This window comes from Heterocephalus glaber, unplaced genomic scaffold (genome assembly GCF_053883595.1).
Source record: "Heterocephalus glaber isolate CG9 unplaced genomic scaffold, H.glaber_assembly_v1.0 deba00001561, whole genome shotgun sequence".
Lineage (NCBI taxonomy): Eukaryota > Metazoa > Chordata > Mammalia > Rodentia > Bathyergidae > Heterocephalus > Heterocephalus glaber.
The window spans coordinates 7,654,758-7,676,257 of record NW_028258349.1 but is presented as its reverse complement, the minus strand read 5'-3'; the positions used below and the strand labels follow the sequence as shown (position 1 = coordinate 7,676,257).

At 46.8% G+C, this 21,500-nt stretch overlaps 1 protein-coding gene across 9 annotated transcripts in view; it reads right to left on the bottom strand.

Moving 5' to 3' along the window:
- Window positions 1-21,500, bottom strand: part of Znf536 (zinc finger protein 536) — a 439,199-nt gene that overhangs the window by 314,425 nt on the left and 103,274 nt on the right. For all 9 annotated transcript variants that reach the window (XM_087191003.1, XM_087191007.1, XM_087191006.1 and 6 more), the window contains one exon: window positions 6,124-6,239. The gene's annotated coding sequence lies outside the window, so the exon portion shown is untranslated. The remainder of the gene's footprint in view (window positions 1-6,123; window positions 6,240-21,500) is intronic.

Genomic DNA, 21,500 nt, shown 5'->3' with positions numbered 1-21,500 from the left:
TCATTATTTCCAAGTGTCAGGGCCTCCCGCCTCCCTGGCCTGTAGGGAAGGTGCGCGTCCGGTAAACAGCCCTGATGTAATGAAGTCCATGTATGCAGCAACGGAAAACAATTTTATATGCAGACAAGGCCCGATTTCATAAGAAATTACTTATGCAGGCGTTCTGCAATTATCCTGTGATACTTTCAGGCAACAGTCTGACAGCAGTTGTGCAAACAATAAAGGGATTACAGAAATAAAAACAAATAATATTACACACGCAGAAACTCCATACTGCATGTGGCCGGGATGGAGAGGGTGCACAGAAATGAGTGGAGCCGCTCAGGGGCTTCCAGGAAGCCAGGCCTGGTAGGCCAGGAAGTGCATCCACCCCTTCCCAAGCACAGCACGAGGACAGCACTTTTGGTGGAAGGCACCCTGGCCTCGGAGAAAATGCTCAACAGCTCTCTGGGGGCCCACCCTGCCCTCCTCCCTGCCCTCCTCCCTTGTCCCCAGAGATGCTGGGTCCCCCTGTGCCTCTCTGGCCCTCAGGGCCCTCATACCCTCAAGCTCTTCGGGAGGAGCAGAGTGGGGGCCCAGGAAGGGATGGGCCCTGGCAGCCCATACACCTCTCCTGCCCAGGTGGCCTCGCAGGACAGAAAGCATTTTGTCCTTCTGCCTTATCCCAGACCAGCCCTGTTCAGTGGGAACCCAGGTGAAGCTGCCAGTCCTCTCCATAGCTGGTCAGGCTCCCCCTTCTCAATCACAAGCGAGAAAAGCAAGTGGACCAACATGCACAGAAGAGCAGACCACCACGTGTCCCTGGGCACAGAAATCAAGCCACACCCATCCACCACCCTGCAGTGGGCATGCGTAGGCGCCCCCTTAACCTAGGCATAGGTGGGGCGGAGAGGAAGGTGGCACCCGGAGGCCAGCGCGGGGCCATCATGGCCGCCCCTCCCCTCCCCGAGCGCGTGCACGTTCAGGAAGTGGCACTTCCGGCTTAGCACTGTGCGTTCTCCCAGGCCCAGGCTGTCCCACAGGCAGCTGGGGTGCAGCCAGTTCTTATTGATCTCAGCCCCCAGCATTCCCACCGTGCCCAGTGCCCAGTGCAGGTTCCCACTACACCCAGATAACACACATCCTTGTGTTTGTAACAAGGTTTTTGCAAACTTGAATTAGATGCCAGAATTAGGTAGGGAAAAGTAAAAAGAGGCAGTTTTTTTCGGACTTATTTTTTTCAACCCTGGTGATTGAACCCAGGACCATCATGCTGAGCTACATGTGTCGCACATGTTTGGTTTTTTTTTAGTTTGAAACAGGGGCTTGCTAAGTCTCTAAGTTGCCCAGCCTGGGCTCAAACTTGCTAACCACTTTCAGGGTTCCAGGAAATTTCCTAGGTGTGGTGGGAGCTGGTGAGATGAAGACACAAGCCTCCCACCCACATACAAGGTGGTTCCTCTTTCCATCTAAGAGTAGCCCCCAACCTGTCTGGGTTCTGCCTCTGCCAATGACTTGCTGTGTGACCCTGGGCAAATCCCCTGCCCTCTCTGGGCCTCAATCATCTCACCGATAAAATGAAGGTGGCTTCAATCACAAGGTTTCTGCTAGTCCTATGGTTCTATGGGCCTATGAATGATCTAGAATTCCCAAAGCAGGATCTCTGCTTGGCACTGGGACTCGAACTTCCCCAGAGAAAGAGGCCTAAGGGTCCATCACCAAGGCTCTTTACTCTCTAACTCCTCTTCTGTGTTATCAGATGACCCATCGTGACTCAGTTTCTCTGCACCTAGTGGGAGATATCTGTTGCCTGGAGGGCCACTCTCTCTTCTTCCTAGGATGTAGCCAGAGGGAGGCTTCCTGATCAATGGGAGCCCCAGGGACCTTCCACCTGCAACTCCACCCAAGCACCAACATCCAGGGTAGCCTAGGAGGACTGAGCTGCAGAGGAGCCATGGGCACTGCTGCTCCAAAGACAGCCGCCCAGTGTTGCGGGCACCTCCCTGCTCCTGCAAACTACCAGGACTCCATCTAGGGGAAAATAAAGGCCCCAGCAAACCAGCGGCCAGGAGCCACTAAGATTCTGGTGCCTAGAAGGATCTCCTCCTCTGTAAAGGTGGGCTTCTCCAGACACCCCCACTGGTTAAAAAAACATAAGCAGAAAAGAAGGGACTAAGGATAGAGCTTAGTGACAGCACATTTAGCACGCATGAGGCCCTGGGTTCAATCCTCATTGTCTCGAAACAGAAAAAAGAAAAGGAAGCCGAAACTTCTCACTGTGGCCTGCCACATCATGCCTGAGCATCCAGCCTGTCCCTCTCTTTCCAGCTTCCTATGCTGTACCATCTACCTCCTCTCGAGTACTGACACTCCCTCTTCCCCACCAATGTTCCTGCTTTCCTGTTTTCACAGAATTTCTCACTATCTCACATCATCTCAGCCATTGGTTGCCTTGTTTACTGCTTCCCACCCTCAACTCCCAGGATATAAGCACCCTGCAGACGGACACACTGACCATCTTGTCCAGTGCTGTGCCCAGTGATGATCATAGCTATGAGACTGGAGCCCCAAATCAGGAAGAACCGTGCTCTAATCTTGGCCTTCCCATCTACCAGCTTTGTGAGCTCAGCCAGGGTACTTAACTTCTCTGACCTCACTTCTCACATCTGGAAAATGGGACTAAGTGACAGTACCCCCTTGTCAGGGAACTTGTGCTGATTGGGGGAATCCCAAGGGATCTTTGGACAAGTACAAGCTCCATCCACTCTGCCTGCCCTGGAGAGCTGAGATTATCCTTGATGTGGGTTTTCCCCTGGGGATAGCGTGAGCTGTGACACCTTCCACATTCATCTTAGCCACTGTTGTGAAGGGGATTACGGGCATCCTTACCTCAGTGAGTTTCAAGTTCTCCTGGTGCAGATCAAAGACAACACAAAGCCCCACACACATATGCAGGGCTTATCATCATTATCACAGAAATTACAGCCATTCCCTCTGCTTCCCCCGTGCTCCCAGAGCACCACTACTGCAGCATTTAACGAAGGCAATTACTGCCGCGGGAGGCTGTGACTCACACTCGGTCCGAGAAGCGGGTCTTCCAGAGCCACAGCAGGTTGGTCCCCAAGTGCAGGGTGCTCACGGCCCTGCAGGGGCTCAGAGCCCAGCGGGTCCCTGTGTGTCGGTCAGAGGGAAGGAGGGCCCTGTGGCCCCGGAGAGCCATCTCCCTCTGGGTGTCACTGGACATCATGACCCACACAGGGGTCTTTCCGAAGGATAAAGGTAGGGATAGCCACACAGCCGCATCTCCAGGCTCTGTCTCCCATCTTTTCAGGGAATTCTCTGGAAAACCACCTTGGGTTGGGACATGAAGTCACTTCATGAGGCGAGGTGCATGAGAGATGGAGTTAACTGCCGGTGGCTTTCTTCTATGCAATTGGAGCTTACCAGGTGACAGCATGGTTGTCCCCAAGATGAATCTGTACAGCAGTGTATGTAAGATTTCAAAAGTCCTTTTCCCAGAATCGGGAGGGCAAGGATGGGGCATAGGAGCAGAGGCAAAAGGCCCCGGCAGTACCTCGAGACCCACACAAGGCTCTGGGGCAAAGCGAGTCCACTCACCCGGCTCCCACCCAGCCCTTCATGGATCCCAGATCCAGGCCGTCTGAAAAAGTGCCCGATTCCAGAACCTGAGGGACCCGTGTTCTGGGACCACAGAGTGGAAACACCCTGGGATGGAGGTGTCCCCGTGTTCTCTGCCTGAGTCCAAGACCTGTCCTTTTCCTGCTCATCAGAGGACAGAGTTTTTTCTTGAATATAAAGTTCCAATCCTACTTCCATTCACAAAAATTATTCCAAGCTCTCCATTTTTCCATCTGGGAAAATTTCCCCATCTCCCCCTGGCTGACCTTGAAGAATAGTGCATACAGTTTCCTCAGCTATGCGTTCACTTTCTGCTGTTTAAGTTACCCAAAGCTGACCATGGTCCCAAAATATTAACATTAGTCTGGACCCTTTCCAGAGAGAAAGAGACTGTGTTCACATAGCTTTTATTATCAAGTATTGTTGTAATTGTTCAATTTCACAATAATTATTCTCCATTTCATACCATGCCTAATCTATGGATTAAACTATATCATAGGACATATGTGTAGGGAATATATAGTATATACGGGATTTGGTACTATCTGAGGTTTTAGGCATCCACCCATTGGGGGCGTTGGGGGACTAGTATAATTTTTTTTAGCAGTAACGGAGATTGAACCCACAGCCTTCACACTGAGCTATCCCCAGCCCTTTTTATTTCACACATGTTGAGATGGGGTCTTGCTACATTGCCTAGGCTGGGCTTGAACTTGTAATCCTCCTGCCTCAGCCTCCCAGAATGCTAGAGTTATCTTCTAGGAGACCCAGAGCTATGACAGGTGATTAACTCTGAAATGTGGGCTTTGGTGGCAGAAGCCACTATCTGTTCTGCAGAGTCCACAAAGCCGGGTTCTGTCTCACCCCGGTGGAGGCACAGAGCACTCCTCCCCTCCTGCCCCATAGCCAGCAGGACCAGCATTCAGTCAGGTGGTCCACTTCCGCTTTCCTTCCCATCCCAAAGGATGGAGATCAAGGGCAAGCGGCCAATATCCTGACAGTAACTCCTCCTGCACCTCAACAGGCACAGGGCACGGAATGTTCTAGGACAAGCTTGTGTGCTGGCTCCCTCCGCACCCTGCCCAAAGCCCATCTCCACCACCTATGGCCCTCAGCAGTGATGCTAAACTGGGCCTTCAGAAGCTGTGAGCAGCCACACAGCAGAATCCCTACCATCAATGTAGCAGCTAAATATTGTAAGACTCCTAACTCCCCCATCTGTGTTTTGCCTCCCAAGAGGGAAAATAGTCTTCACAGACATTCCCTTATCTGGCAGGCAAATTCTAAACCTTACTGGCAACCGCAGGCTTGTTTTCCCAATCAAACAGCTATGGAACCAAAAATTGTTCCTGCCTGCGATATGCCGATGGGGGACCTAGCCAAACCGCTCAGCCTGGAGGGCCAGGGCTGTCCCCACCGTGAGAGGAGCCCCAGTACTCCAGGAAGTTGCTGGTGCCAGGGGAGGCCCACTTGTCCGCTGGTGGCAGCTACACCGGCTGGTGTTCGCTGCTCCTTTTTCGTAACGCGGAATACACCCACCAAGAAGCTGCTGGAAAACACTCACCGCAGTGTGAAATCAACACTTTCTAACTCAAATAAAGGGGGTAAAACAGGGAACACGTCCAACCCTTTTGCAGCAGTCATTTTTCTCCTGCCAGATCACATCAGGCTGGGGCACCACCAAGCCCTGTCTGTCCCCCGGCTCCATGCATACCTCGAAGCCCCCAGACCCTTGCTTTTCATTTCCTGGTATTTCTTTGCATTTTTCCTGGCCCTTCGCATTCTACACACCAGAGCCCTGCACCTGTGCTATTGCTAATAAACCAATATCGGATGATAACTGTGGAAGACTAATTGATAGGAGCCTTTATCGACTGGCCTTGATGTCTATCTGAGGTTCTCAACAGCCAAGATTTAAATGTTTCATTTTATTTTTAACTTTCACTTTTCCACATTTCAGCAATGTCAGGCAAAGAGGTATGGTTTTACTATCAGAAAGAATCATGGTGCAGAATAATTTATGACTTCGGCTTGGGCTTTCAGAAAAGCTATTTCAAATCTTCACTTTGATTTGGTTGTATCAAAACTACTCAAAATAACAGCAGCATTTTCTTGGAACTAGAATATGTTAGCAGCACCTCAGGATTTTGAACTGAAGCCTCGTCTTTATCCCAGAAGAAAACTTCAGAAAGGAATTAAGCCACGAGGGGGAAAATAACACTTCCGCATGATCCTTTTGCTCCTCCAGCCCTCCTTAACAGTCTCCAAATGTACCCAAACCGCAAAGGAGTGTCAGTCCCTGTGGGAAAGGGCCCACCGGTCACCACTCACCCAAGGCACACTGGGTGGGTTTGGGAATCCCACTGGGTCAGGAGGAGGCTGGGAAGAAGCCCTTGGCCAGCACAGGGAGAGGTGCTTGGTTTGGATTTGTGTTAGGCCCATAAGACAAAACAGAAGCAAATGAAGTATGTCCAGGGCAAAGAGTTCCAATCTTGTAAGACTTACCTTAGCAGCTTAACTGCATACTTGTCTTAAGGACTGTCAGTCTGGTGAGAAAATACTCCAGGAAGGAGGCTGCTGGTTCAGGCACTGACAGATTGCCAGAGGGGCGTCCCAGCTCCCTATCACAAAAGGAAATAGAGAAAGAAACGATGTAAAGTGAAATGTAACAAATTCACCAAATCACAGCAATATGCAGAGGTCAAGGAAATTCAACGGAAAAGGTTAAAGATGAAATCAAATCCGGTGTATGAGAATGGAAATCCATCCCAATGCAAGGCCACCAGTGACGTGCGGTAGACAAGAAGCTAAATACTGCCTAGCACTGGGATCTTTCATTTTCATCAGATCAATAAAAGCTTATATTTATCAGGATTCCAAGCAGCTGCCACTTCTGACAACCTCCACTTTATTTTCTCACTCCTTGCGCTGTATCAGGGCAAAGAGGAGAGGAGAAGCAGCTTTTAATGCTATTTACACCTGAAGACACAATTCCATTAAGAGGTCCTGTTTTGTTAAAGAAACAGGGATTGATATGATGATATTGGCAGGAGCGGGAAATCTCTTTGTTCTTCTCCCCATGTTTTCCCCTTTGCAATCCAGACCCAGCAAGAAGACTGCCTGACACCAAGTCCACGTGCAAATACTTTTTTTTGTTGTTGTTCAAACTTCCCATTTACAGAGAGAGGGAAGGCTCTCTGCTAAAACAGTTACCACTCTAATCATCTGTACAACAATATTTGCTATCAGGCATTCTAAATAGATTATCACCAGTCCATCTGTGTCATTATTGATTTATAAGGCTTTAAGCAGCTTTCGAATGCAAGCTTTCCCACTGAGGGGTTCCTTGTATAAACCAGAGCTGTGCTCAAATATAGCAGCCATCACTCAAGATATTGTTCTTAAAATCATAACAAGAAGGGGAAAATGATAAATTGCTTGTAATATACTGATCCAAACTGATATGCAAATCTTGTTTTTTAAATATATTACTTGAGTAAAAAGAGGCATCATTAACATATGAATGCTATATGCAAATGATAGTCATAGAGCAGATGTTGGCGCATGTAATTGACCTATATGTGAATTGCATCAGAACCCTTAACTCTATTAATTCACTACCCAGTAACTAGATATTGTCCAAAAAGTACATTCTTTGAAACCATATACTGGAAGCAATGCTGACAGGGTTCCAAGGATTCTGAAACAAGGTCACTGTCACTAGTATTTTGCTGTCATCTGCATTCCCCTTCTTATGGATGACATCATCATGTGGCCGTGTAAATCGATCACTTAATAGCATTTGGAAAATACTGCAGTGGGGAACAGGTTATAAAAAAAATGCCCCAGTTTTATTCTTTTTCTTGGCAGAAATGTCATACCTCTTAAACTGAGGGTTTGTGCATGAGTGCACTGTGAAACACACAGATGCCATTTTATTCCCTGTCTTTATTTTTCCACTTCTTCTCAGAATGACATTAAATTGTATTAAATAGCCTTTTGTCCACAGGGCACAGACCACCCCGCATATGATAATGTATTAATGCCCCACGTTCCAGCCACTGAGCTGAAACATTCTGAGACTTGGAGGATAAGTATGAAGCACCATTGTGTGTATAGCCTGCTAACAACTGTGACACATACTAATAGAAACATACCTAATAAATTACTGCTTTCAGGTCTAGCAAGCTGACATTTCTCTGCAAGGGACAATTTTATATTTGTGGCACAGAACAAAATTGCTTCATATGAAGCCACTGTGGATTAGCATAAAAATTAACACTTAAATTTCAGCTTATTTTCCACCCTCTCCTCCTGCCACAACAATCAATTCCTCTTATAAATCTGATTAGATTTTATGATGCTTATTATTCAGAGCATGTCTCAACACAGCATTCACAGGCTTGAAGACTATTTGTTTAAATAGAAAAAAGAAGCAGATAAATCTATAGGTATTTTTTATTACCCCATTCCCCACCAGTTTCTTTCTCATATTGTAACATCAGTAATTGATTGCACACATTAATTAACATGTAAGGTAGAAATTCTGCATTATGCATGATTTATTTTCCTATCTGGTGAGTCGGTTTGTCTGCTGCCCTTGTGTTTCTAGGACATTGGGCTCGATTCTGGTCCAGACATAAATGCCAATGCTCATTCCCCCTGAAAGTTATTAATGTCAGATATGAAATGAGATTTTTGATTTCACCTGCTTACTAATCCACAAAAGCTGTTTTGAGTGATGCAGGCTTAAACGCTGAAATTTGAAATGATATATTGCTATATCTGATAACATGCAAATATGTTCATTAGACATAATTTAGCAGGAGAGAGCAGCAACACTTTTATAACAAGCCTAGGTCAAAAATGGTTGTTAATTAAAAAGTCATGAAAAATGGCACTACAAGGATACTGTCCGGCAGACACCAGACTTTCTCATGATTGGAGCAGATAAACACCCAATGCTTTGCACTAAAATGGAGAGAGACGGGGGCAAAAACTTTCTGAGCCTCTCACTATCTAAAGCAAGGTTAACAAAACTATACCCACATTAAAACCGCAAATGGATCACACATTCTACTTAGATTTTAATGGTGACACACTATACTTCTCCATTTGAAGATGTGATTTTACTTTCTGTCTTAGTGGCTTAAAGTGATTTATATGGTTGACTCCTTCACAAATAAACCAGAAAAGAAATTAATTTTACATCCGGCCATGCTGCTGGGTTTTGCCCTGAGTGTTTATGGCTCTGTATTTTAAATCAAATAGAGTAATAGACAAAAAACATGGTTGGCTGTTGAGGGCAGGGTTGGGGGCTGAGGTGGGAGCATAGACTCAAGAAGGAACTCCAGGTGTCCGTGGTTTCTTCCTTTTCCTATAGCCCTGCGTGTACACTTCTGTTACCTAGGGAACTGGAGTACAGTCAGGTCTCTTTCCATTGGCTGTGAGTGTTGTGGGGAGACTCAGATGCACAGGTAAGACAGGCCACCTGAGCTTGGCTTCTTAGACTGAGGCTTCCTGAGTGACTACCTAGGAGGAAGACAATACCTCCAGAGGTAAGTACAGGATAAGGAGGGCTATGATAGTTTCCAGCTTGCCACCCACACCACCTTCATTCCACAGCGAGACAGCATTCATACTATGCTAAAGGCTGAAACCATCATCAGGAACCAGCAGGTGCCCATGCCAGACTGCATGTGTGGAAGCCACTAGTTGACACTTTATTTATCCAGAGAATCCTTGCAGTCAGTTCCTTGAATACAGGCTGCAAAGCAGGAAGGGCACACAGATGCACTAGGAGTCACATGCAGCAAGGAGAGTTGAGTGTGAGCATGCCGGTAATTACAAAGAAGTCCACACTCCAGCCTTCAGAACATGCAGCCTTTCTTCACGATGCCAGCACAGGGGTTGACAAAGGTGATGTTTCTGTCCCTCACTCATCTGGTGGTGGCAGAAGGCCCTTCCCCAATCATATTGTAGCTACGTGGGCAACATTCTCATTCTTGGCCTAGCTTGAAATCAGCATTATTACTATTGCTAGAAATCCTAATCTTTAAATTGAGTTTTATGATTGCTGTGCTTTCAAATACAAGGTCTCAACTAACGGAACCAGAGGGTAGTATTCCTCCTGTCCACTTCTAGCAATGATATGAAGTTCAAAAACAGAAAACAGATAGACTCTTCAGTGGGAGGAGCAAGGATCTTGAATTCTGTTCGGCTCTCAGTGCTTTCTTATTCCCACTATACCCACCACTGTCCTTCCATGCAGGCTCCTCATGTGACACTCTAACCTGATGCTCTCCCACTACCCTGATGCTCCTCCCACTACCCTGATGCTCCTCCTCCTCCACCCTGGTGGTCTCCTTCCCACCCATCTGCTCCCTGGACTTGGCCATTGCTTGCTTCCCCTTGGTGATTCTCCTAGTTCCTAGCTTCCAGCAATTAAAAGAGGTCCCAGGGTACAAGAAGACCTGTTGGGAGAACCCAAGAAGATCCACCAGTTCCCTGACCATGGAAAAAGCTGTCGGAAGACTTGGAAGGAGTCCTCAAAGACTTCAGGACACAAATGACACTTGCATCCCACTGTCATAGTGGATGAGTTCAGCTTGCATCTCTCATAGGCCAAAAGCTCCTCCCAGAGTCCCTGTGCTATTTGTCCAACTCCATGTGTCTATACATCCAATGACAAGTAATTCCCAGTGTCTACTATGGGTTTGACTACTATACATTCTTCTAGAGGCTTTAATTCATCTCCAAGTGATTTATTTGCTGAGCCAATAAATGAGTTAACAAATACATATGTGACAAAATATGTGAATAAATGAATGAAAGCCTAAAAGCATACATGAATGGATGGATGAAGAGACAGAGTGAAAACTGAAGGAAAAAAGAAAGCAATAAGAACCAGGTTTGGTGAACGCACACCTAGAATCCCAACACTCTGGGAGGCTGAAGTAGGAGGACCTCAAATTGGAGCCAGCCTGGGCAACTTAGCAATTTAGTGATAACCTGTCTCAGAATTAAAAACAAAAAACAAAAAAAAACTAAAAAGGAATGGGGATGTAAACCAGTGAGAAGGCCCTGAGTTCAATCCCCAATATCACAAAAGAAAAATGGTAATAAGTGCTTGAAATAATTGGCAAATGCTCAAATACAATATGCAAATAAAATCTCTTATGAAGGAATGAAACAATATCAGTGAGCCCCTAATCAACAAGCACACATGAGCTCCTCTCACGTGGCCACCTAGCCGGCTGACATGAAAAGTGAGAAGATGCCGTCAGGAAGGTCCCTGCTCTTGTTACTGTTGAGGAATTTGGTTCCTGTCCTCAGCTTCAGCCAGTGGATTCTATACAAACCCTCACATGGTCAGAAGGAAGACAAAGGTTTTAAAACCATCACACCACAGCAATATATGTGCACCTATGTTTATAGCAGCACAGTTCGTAATAGCTAAAGCTTGGAAACAGCCCAAGTGCCCATCAACTGGAGACTGGATAAAGAAGATGTGGGGTTTTTTTATAAAATGGAATACTACTCAGCCACAAAGAATGAGAAACTAGAGACACTTATAGCTAAATGGATGCATATTGAGGCCATACTCTTAAGTGAAATAAATAGGACACACATGTGTAAATACTGAATAGTTTCTCTAGTGTGAAAAACTAAAAGTGTAAATAAGAATCAAAATGTATAACTGATAATATGAAATAGGAAGGAAAGGTCTAAAGGAGTAGGGGAAGTGGGGGGGGTAGGGGAAAGGAAAAAATATGAGAAAAGGAAAAAAATGGAAACAAAGTCTTTGTAAATAGGAAGAGATGGAGGGGTTGAAGGTAGGGCAGGGGAATGGTGAAAAAATAGCAACCAAGAGAGATTATGTAAAGGTGCAAATTTCCAGTGATGAATGTCATGATACTGTATACCTAAAATGTACCAATAAAATTAATGGGAAAAAAAAAAGGAAGACAGAAGTATTCCTCTCCCCTGTCTGACCCTTCAGAAGGAGAGAACTCAGGCAGAATGTTCTCACGATGGAATGGCTGGCACGTAATGCCAGAGTGACATCCTGCTAGACACTGAGGGGCATTTCCTGGGCAGCCATGGCAGTGAAGAACACAGATCCTAATCACAGCCCAGAAAGCTCCAGTGCTGATTGCCTAGTCACATGATCATTTCCTTGTGCTCACCTCTGAAATGTAGATGATACTGTACATCTGAGCACGCTCAGCTCAAGATCTAGCATTCTGTCACCCCTCAACTGTCAGCCGCCATCTTGGTTGTTGCTGGGCATTTCTGTCCTATGGGCTCTGGGTCCTCTACTGGTGAAGACCTTGGTTCCAAGTGAACATGAACTCCAGAGCAAGGTACCACCCCACAGGAACCATCGTATCTCCACTCCAGTGTTTATTTCTCCTACCAAACTTCCACTGATATGTGTAAATAAAAACTTCTTTATTTAAAATCACTGGATAGAGTCAATTGTGATTCTTTGCTCTTCTGAGAAATTTGCTTTTCTATTTGCAAACTCAAGAATTGGGTCTAGATTTGTGGGGTTTTCAGCATTTTATAATAACAGAACCTCAGTTCTAACCTTCTCTTGGCTCCCAAGGGCTCTCCTTGGAAACCTCTGGGTCCCGCAGAGACTAGTTTGAGAATCATTTGGACTGGAGCCTTCTTGTAGCGACTGACTTTGCCATTCTAAAACAGACTCATAGTGGCATGGAGGGACATGTAAGGGAAGCCTGGTAATCACTAGGGTCGTATGGAGGTGATAATACAGACAGCAACATGTGGTCAGCCCTGGGCAGCCCAGCACGAGTAGCTAGGCACTGGAATAGGACTGTCTACCCTTCCCACACTGACGGTCTTCAGCCCAGATTCACCACCTACTCTTTTTCTCAGCTTCCAGCCCTGTCGCTGATTCCAAGCTACAGGACAGTCCCCTTTCAGGCAGGCCAACCTAGACCCCAGACATGATATCAAGGACAACCAGAGACTTCCTGTTGTGTGGCTCCCATTGGTGTATAAAGAGCAGCTGTCTTAGACATACATCGGGAGAAATAAACACCCAAGACTCTCTTCAACAACTGCCACAAGACACCATTAGAGGGCAACACCCACAATGAAGACCAGAACCACCTGAGCTGCCTCAGCATGGAGTCTCTACAGGTTCCTCCTTCTTCCTTCCTAACTAGGTCAGGGACGGGTTGTCACCTGCACGCCACCTTCTCCTGTGGCCATATCTTCTTATACCTGTACCATGAACCAGTTAAGACTTTTCTTAACCAGTTAAGACTTTTCTTGACATTGATTTCAAAGATTCCCCTAAATGAGTTTGTTTCAAATGGAAATTTTATATGATATGGCTATAAGTAAAAAGCAGTACTTATTCCCCAACTGTGTATGTAAAACAGAGACACAGCTATGTCAGAGAGGAACACGCTTAACCATGTGAAACCTGGAGTTGGGGCTCAGTGTTGAAATGCTCAGGGAGGGAAGGGCTGGGCACACCAGCTCTGGGTTGAGCAGCCAAGCTTGAATTCCTCTCTGCTACCTGGTTTAGACCCCAAGTACCTAACAGCCTCTCTGAGCTCCCATTTGCTCATCTGTAAAATGGAGGTCATGGTAGTACCTACCCTACAAAGTTGTAAACCAACTGAGATAATTAATAATTAACTCATTAAAAAGGTAAATAATGCCTAATCCATAATTAGCATCTTCTATTACTGTCATTGTTATGTTAAAAGGTAAACCAAGCTAGGCATTAATCCCAGAACTTAGGAGGCTGAGGCAGGAGGATCACTGCAAGTTTAGGGCCAACCTGGATTGCTCACTGAGTTTGCAGCCAGCCTGAGCTACATAGTGAGACCCTGTCTCAAAATACAAAAATATCAACAAACAAAGGTGAGCCAGTAAGAAGGAGAAATGTTACAGAACTGGCCATCTACACCGTGTCTTCCAAAGAACACTGGCTCCTATCACTTAACTACACAAGCAGTTCAATGCGATGACAAGGTGACAAGGCTAAGAGTCAGAAGCCTGGATCCCTTCCCAGTCTACCACTGACTCCTATCTGAATTGGGAGTCCCTTCCTCTCCCCGGACTTGACTCTCCTGACTGTGAGACTGTGATGGGGTGATTGAATCCAGGGGTTTTCAAACAACCTTTGGCTGTGGAGAACTTGAATGCCTGAGGCCACAGCTAGTCCAGCCTTCTCACTACCCTGGCCCAGGTGAAGACTGACTAAGCAAGGGCTTCCGGGGCATGGCAGGCCAGGCCCAGAGCTGGTGACAGGATAGGAATGCAGAGCTGGCGATTCCCAACGTACAAGGCCCAGTGTTGCCTCCAAGCAGGGAAGAGAGTGGAGTCTCAGCATGAAGTCTAGGATGGGCTGTGGCAGTGGCCCTAATTGGAGGCACCCCAGGATGGGGTGAAAGGGACCCTGCCCTCTTTCTGCTCCCTCTGAGTCTCAGCCCAGACCCTGACTCATTTCCTCCAACATTTTCCACTTGTGGTCACATGACCACAGATACGACAAGTGTCCTCTCTACCTGTTACCTTAAAATGCCGAGACAGTGGCACTTAGTATAGCATAACCTCTTTGCACTTTCCTCCATCCAGCCCCTCATTCTGTGCCTGAGACTTTCGGAGGGGCAGAAGTTTGTACCTTTGTCCCGAAGCAGTCTCCAGTCTCTCCAAGAAATACCCAAGGCGAGCTAACTTTATAAAGAAAGGGGTTTAATTAGCTCACAGTCCTGGAAATTCAAGGGCATGGTATGAGCATCAGTTTGGCTCTGATGAGACTCTCACGGCCAGCAACAGGGGCACAGGAAAGCAAGAGAGAGATCACATGCCCGAAAAGGAAGCCAGGGAGAATTCAAGGGTCAGGATGGCTCTTCTAACAACTCCCTTTCTTGAGACCCCGGGGTACAAGAGAAGCACCTTAATGTCTTCCAAGGGCAGCTCCCCCAGGACCCAAAGACTCCTCCTAGGCATCTCCTAAAGATCGCACCACTTCTCAGCATCACCATATTGGGGACGAGGCTTCCGATGCAGGAGTCTTTGGGGGAACACATTCAAACCATAGCCATAACAGGTTAAAATCTTCTAATTTTACCTCCAAAGGTCTGTTGACAAGTTTATCCATTTCTCTGCTACAAATAAGATTGGAACTCCCTCAAAAATCTACCGGAAATTATGAGTCTTCTCCATGATAACACACACACACACACACACACACACACACGCGCGCGCACACACACCGGCCCTCGGGTTCTCCGGCGACTTCCAGTTGGTGGACCTACTGCAGCCATCACCTCCTTCACTTTGTCTCTCCAGGGACACGGGGTCTCCCCAGGGTTAAGACCTCCCAAGCCAAGCCTGTGTGAGTGGGAACTGCAGTAGGACTGAGGAGCTCCTTAAGGGTTGGAAATAGAACTTGTGACAGTGGGAGGAGAGGTGCTCACCCACCCCAGGAGTCACTAGGTGTGGCTTCTGGACAAATGTACACACATGCCGAGGTTTGTTTTGTAGGCGTAAACACATGATCTCTAAAATAGGCAATGTTGAGTCTCTGGCACAAAATGAGGGCATGAAGCCGACACTGTTTATAATCTGCTGGAACCCTCAAACTTATAAGCCCTCGTTCCAGAAACATTCATGTGAAAGGCTCTTTCTCAGGAGTGGGCACTTGTCTTGCTCCCAGGCAAGCTTGGTTGATGCTACCACAGAAGGGCTTACCCAGGGGACCCTGTCTGTCCCCCTGGGATGGCAAGGGAGAACAGCCCTGGGGATGGAGGTCCCTGGAAGGCTCCCCCCGGCCTCTTGGGGAACTGGCTCACCCCAGCACCACTGATAAGTCCTGAAGGCCTCTCACCAAGCATGATGGTGCCGAAACTCAAATTATTTATTCAAGTATTTACTGCTTCATAGTCTTTATTAAAACAAATACTGCAAGAAAACAACAAAAAATGTTTTTTCTCATTTCTTTCAACTGTTCTGCTTTGGCAACTTTATTGCACATTAGTTCAAAATAAGCTGCCAATAAAGTTGGATAAAATTAAACTCATGCTGGAGTTTTTTCCTCAATAATTTTTGTCGGGTTGCTTTTATTTTCATAAGGATTTGAAACGTGGCATCATCGTAGGATCAGAATTTCACTGTCTGGGTAGTTACAACTTCTACTGAGTTTATGAATTCCAATTTCAGTTCTTTTAAAATGAGTTTGGTTTTACTGTTAACTTCATATCAAAGAGGTCTTTGTAGCAGTTTGTCTTTTCCTATACAAAATGCACGGCATAAAACCAGAATCTTCTATACTGTAATTAGACTTAGAAAAATTCTGTGATTTCCAATTTAGCAGAACCTCAGAACATTGCATAGTCCACAACCCAAAGCCAACATTTGTTTGAATATATGCTTTCAGAAAAATATTTTTTTAAAAGATAGCATTTGTGAATAGGCCAAAATGATTCAATTTGAGATAGCAAAAAATAAACATCTTGGAGTGAAAATTATGCACTATAGTAATTTGATTATAGTGAAAATCAAACACTGTGTGTCATAAGCAAACAATGGGAATTTTTATGCAACTAAACATTTTTCTGGTGATCTAACTATGATTTATACGTCTAAAATGATAAATTTAATTCCATCACCAGTAGATCAATTGCAGGTATAACAGATAAAACCAGAATAAATCATTGTATCACTGTATTGGAAACATAAAGAGCAGATAGAAGGGGAATTCTGACTTGAAACAGAAATCTGTTTTCAAGCTTCCCAAGGACAAAGTGCTGTGGAGAAGTTCAATGTATACACAAAGTCATCTGATCCAAATATGCTAATGATTTTTATTGGTCAAATCTTAAAAGTAAGGTTTATTTTTATGAGTATACATTAATTAACCCAGCATGTACTATCTTTCAGGCTATCTTGCCAGGGACTTTCATTTAAACATGTTTATTGTGAAATGTTTGCATTCTCCACATTTGTGGCCCACACACAGATTATTTCATACTTTCCTTTAGAACATTTTAGAAAAGTTAAAAGCAGTTATTGTTTTTGATTAATGCCATTTTAGGGCAGTTTAAAAAAAAAGAGGGGGAGTTCCAAATCTTAGCTCTGCATAGATTCTTCAACATTTAAAAAGAAAGAAAACCTCTGCAACTTGCACTGCCCAGAGAGGTGCGGAGGTTGCCCTGGGTGTATTTTAAGGTGGTCTCTTCACACCAAACTTTATTAACTTGGTGTCTGCATGAACTCATGCGGAATAGCAATGGGCCGAAGTGATACAGCTATCAATCACGAGCGGAAAGCAGCGAAGCACAGAGCCGTGGCGTGGTGCCACGCAGATGGGAGTTCTAAGGCCCTGCCTGTCATCTTTTGATTAAGAAAAGGAAATGATTTCACTAAAAAGATATTCCCTCTTGTGTTGTTTTGTTTTAACTGAGTTTGTACTTTCCACCGAACTGGACATATTTATTGAGACTCATAAGTTACTTCACAGTTACCAACATCACTGCAATCTCAACAAACTATTTTTTCTTGCCAATTATCTAAATATCATAACTATAAAATATCTTAAAACATTCTTCATACTGTAAACATCTTAGCTACAAAGCTTTGAGTGTAAACAGTGTGATGCATCAGAATGGTTTTAAGCGATGTTATAAAAACTGCTCTTAAAAACTAAACAAAAATGTAAAGCTCCCATCTGTTTTATGATTTTTTCCACTGCTGAACGGCTGCTGTGTGCCAGTTCACTGAACCATGGCTTGCTAAAGAGATTGCAGGGGTCACAGATTGAAAAAACAAAGAGCATATCTTTAATGGTGGGATCTCTCTCCTCTCTCTCTCTCTTTCTCTCTCCTTCTCTCTTTCTCTCTCTCTCTGTCTCCTCTCTCTCTCTCTGTCTCTCTCTCATCTTCCTGGCATGGCTGGAACTGAATTAAGTGCACAACGGCAGAAGGGAAGAAACATGAGACACATACACGAAGCCTGTTGCAAGAGAAGCCCTCGCCGAGAGTCACGCGCTTTCTAAGAGATGTCATTTCAGCGATTATTCCAGCCTCTTTGGTGATTGTATACCTGCAACCTCCATTCGCTCTGACTTCCTTGTGGAATTTTCTTTTTGGCCCTCTCTGTACAAGTTAAAAATAGACAGCAAATTGCATGCTAAGAAAAAGCATTCAGGCATATTTTTGTGTACATAGGCAGGTAGGAGACGAGGATCATTTAGAGCCTGCTGATTCTCCTCTGCTCTGAGCTCCAGTCCATGGGGATGCCAGGCACCTGAGCAGGTGAAAAGACTCCTCAAAGATGGAAGAAGAAAACCATCCCTTGCTAGGAAGGTTTGGCTTTGACATATTCAAAAATGAAGGTGGGAAGTGGAAGAGCTGAAAGGGCCTGCACATCTAACCCATCGCTGGGCTCAGGGCTGCAAACACATGGGGTGAGTCAAAGGGCAGCAGGGCTGGGCTCCCTGGGATCCCCACAAGGAACTTCATCAAGCTGCGTGCCATATGCCCTATGGACTCTCCTTAGATGACTGATAATATCCATCATCTTGTCTCTAGGGCCACTTCCGGGGAATAACGGCCAGTGTGACCACTAAGTTTGGGCTCCTGGACAGAGTAGCTGGCCTGTAACCCAAAGACACAGCCACTAAGGGCGACGAGCTCCTCTGCCTCCAAGGTGGGGCTGTTCCCACAGCTCCCTTTTAGATAGCAGACACTCCTGGAGCTGGAGCGGGGCTGAGGGGCAGCCTGCAGCACCAGGGCAGGAAGAGCAGGAAGCCAGCCTGCCTTGCTGAGGGTGAAGCATGCTTGTTGGGCTTCTCCCCAGGGTCTACCCAGCTGGCCCCAAAGGCTCCCCCAGGAGCAGTAGTGCACGGATGTGTGGGAGGAGGGAGAACATTCAGGGCTGAGGTTGCCTCAGCAGTCTCCCTGCTTCTAGAAGCAGCTTCCATGTCTGTCCTCAGTGGCCACCCATGCACAGTTCCAGTGTCCTAACTGAAATCTCTCCTCCATACCCCAAGGCTTTGACAGCCCTTCCTGTCACCTTATTGCACAGTGGCCTTGTAATGTCACCCCCATGTCCATGAGGGACCCTTGCCCCCAAGGAGGGCTCCACTGAAGACCTATCATAGGAAGATCCCTCCCAGATCCCTGGGAAGGCTGCCTTATTAGCGAGCTGATCTCTGCCCCTGGGGTGAGCAAGGCCCTGGGGATGTGGCTCCCTGAGACCAGAGGGCAGGATGCGTCCCCCTCTTGCTGTCCTCACCTGTGCGCAGTATCCCACCTGCATCTCCCATCTGCCCCTCCCTCAGCAGACCAGCACACACCCCTCAGGTGGGTGCCTGCCAATGCTCCCCAGCCCCATGAGCTGGTCTGGGTCTTCCCCTGCACTTGTGGCTTCAAGAGCCCAACCAAGACCCCAGGCCACACCATGTGGCCAGTGTCCTGGTATGCGGAGCAGCCGTTGTCCCAAACAGCACTCGGCCCGTGGGCCCCGGGGGCCCCCAGGCAGGCTGGCACAATTCCATGCACATTCCAAATTTAAATCTGGGACATTCTCCCCTTTTTTCACTGCTTCAGAATATGGGGGAGGCATCTGCCTGGAAACAGCTGTCACCCAAAGAAGAGGCGGCACATGCAGCCCTCCCTCCCTCCCGCAAGCAGCACCATCAAAAGCCGCACAGCAGCCAGGGTTACTTAGCTACAGAACTTCACAGCCTGTGGAGGGAGGAGAAGGGTAGCAGAGGGAGGGAGCTCCAGGGAAGGCCAGCAGCCGCCGCGCCCGCAGGTGTGCACTGCCATACATACCACCAGTCAGCAGAAGCACCTGCCAAGCGGGCCCTGTGTCCTCGCTTCATGAGTGGAGAAACTGAGGCTCAAGGAGAAACTAATATGCCCAAGATCACCCAGCTCGAAAGTACTGATACAACAGTCAGCACTGCAATAAACAGTAAGAACTCACACTCACTGTCAAGCACATTACTTGTGCTTATCATGTGCCTTGTGCTCCCTGGTGTGCAAGTTCAAATCCTTACCACCACCCTAGGAAGTTCTACTAGCACTTCCTTCAGAGAGAGAGGAGGAAGGAAGCAAAGCAAGGTCAAGTCATTGGCCCAAGGCTAAATAATCAATGATAGTACGAGGACTCGCTCCCACACAAACTGAGTCCCTTTCCTTAGCCACACTCTCTGTCACCATCATCATGACCATCGATGGAGGAGCACATGGCCACTTATGGGGCTCTTGCTGAGAGCGCACTCAATGCCAAGTCCTTTACATCTCATCTTACTGCTGTCTTCGTTTCTATTACTCACTTTTTCCTCACTATGTAAATAGTAGAAACTGAGGTTCAGAGAGATTATGCAGTTTACTGAAGGTCAAACAGTAGCAGGAGAGCCAGAGCAAACCCACACGGTCTTGTTTCAGAGTCCTGCCTCTGTCCGGTGAGGGAGATGCTGGAGACCTTATCTGGAGACCCGCCCTGGGCTGCCAGCCAACTTTCTGGCCATGTCATGCATGGGGTCCCAGAGGAAGAGCTGGGACTGCACCGTATGCCGTGCCCAGCAAAGTTCTGGGTACTGTTGCTGTGTCCATGTGTGCTTCTCTCTAAGGCTAATCTGGATGATAAGGGTTTACTCTAAGTCCGGCGAAGGGATGGTGGCCAGGAAAAGCCTGGCTAAAGGGGTGGCTAAGCCTAAATCGACAGCTCACGCAGATGCAGAGAGTAACAGGAGCTCTACAAACACTGACCATATTTAGGAGAAGTTGGGAGAATGGAGGACACAAGCCATTTAGCTCAGCAAGCCAACACTATGGGCCAGGCAACCCAGCTGGAAGTGTGTGGAGCCAGCCCTGGTGTTCCTGGCCATGAACAGCCATGGGTAGGGTTTGCTCAGTCTCCCCTCCAGGTAGCCCAAGTCAGAGAGAAAAAAAAAGGCAAAGCTGGGCACAGTGGTGCACGCCTGTAATTCCAACACTCTGGGAGGCTGAGGCAGGAGGATCACAAGTTCTAGCCCAGCCTGGGCCACTGAGTTTACCAAGATGGTGTCTCAAAATAAAAAATTAAAAATGGCTGGTGATGTAGCTCAATCCCAAGGCCCTTGGATCAATTCCCAGTACTCAAAAAACAAACAAACAAACAAAGGAAATAAAGAAAGAGGACAAACTGAAGAGGCAAAGGAGAATTATCAAAAAGTAACGGTATGGCCACCACAAAAATATCCTGAGATGTTCTGAGAACCAGATGTGGAAGAGCTGGCCAATGCCACCAGAGACCAGCAAAGCCATCAGCTACCCTTTCCTGAATTCACACAACTTGGACACAGATGAGATGAAAAATGTTGGCAGGTCAGGCTGTACTTCCCTCAAACTAGTCACTAATGAAGTTTGGGGTGAGCTATTTTGAATGCAGCCCACACAGCATAACCACACGCCGTCATCAGCTGCCATCCCCAAATACAATTTCATTCATAATTAAATATGAAAAAGCCACCACCTTAAAATAACATCAGGGGTCACAGCTGAACTCTCCACCCTGGGCCTGTGCATTCTGGCCTCTACTGGCCTCTCCAGACCACCTCCAGTGCCTCGCAGGCCACCCTCTCTCCAGTCCAGATCACCTTATGCAGTCATATCTGCATGCCCTTGCCCACGCCACCCTGCCTTCCATGCTGCTCCTTCGCCTTCCTCTCTGCCTGCAAGCACTGCCAGGCCCTAAAGAGCCACTGGAGCAGTCTCTCTGAAGCCTTCACCAGTGCAAGGCTGAAGGGACTTTTGCCAGCCCCTGACTTTTCATGGCAATCATTTATGCACTTGTGACATCCCTTCTCTTGTCCTTTCAAGCAACATTTGCTTATCACATAT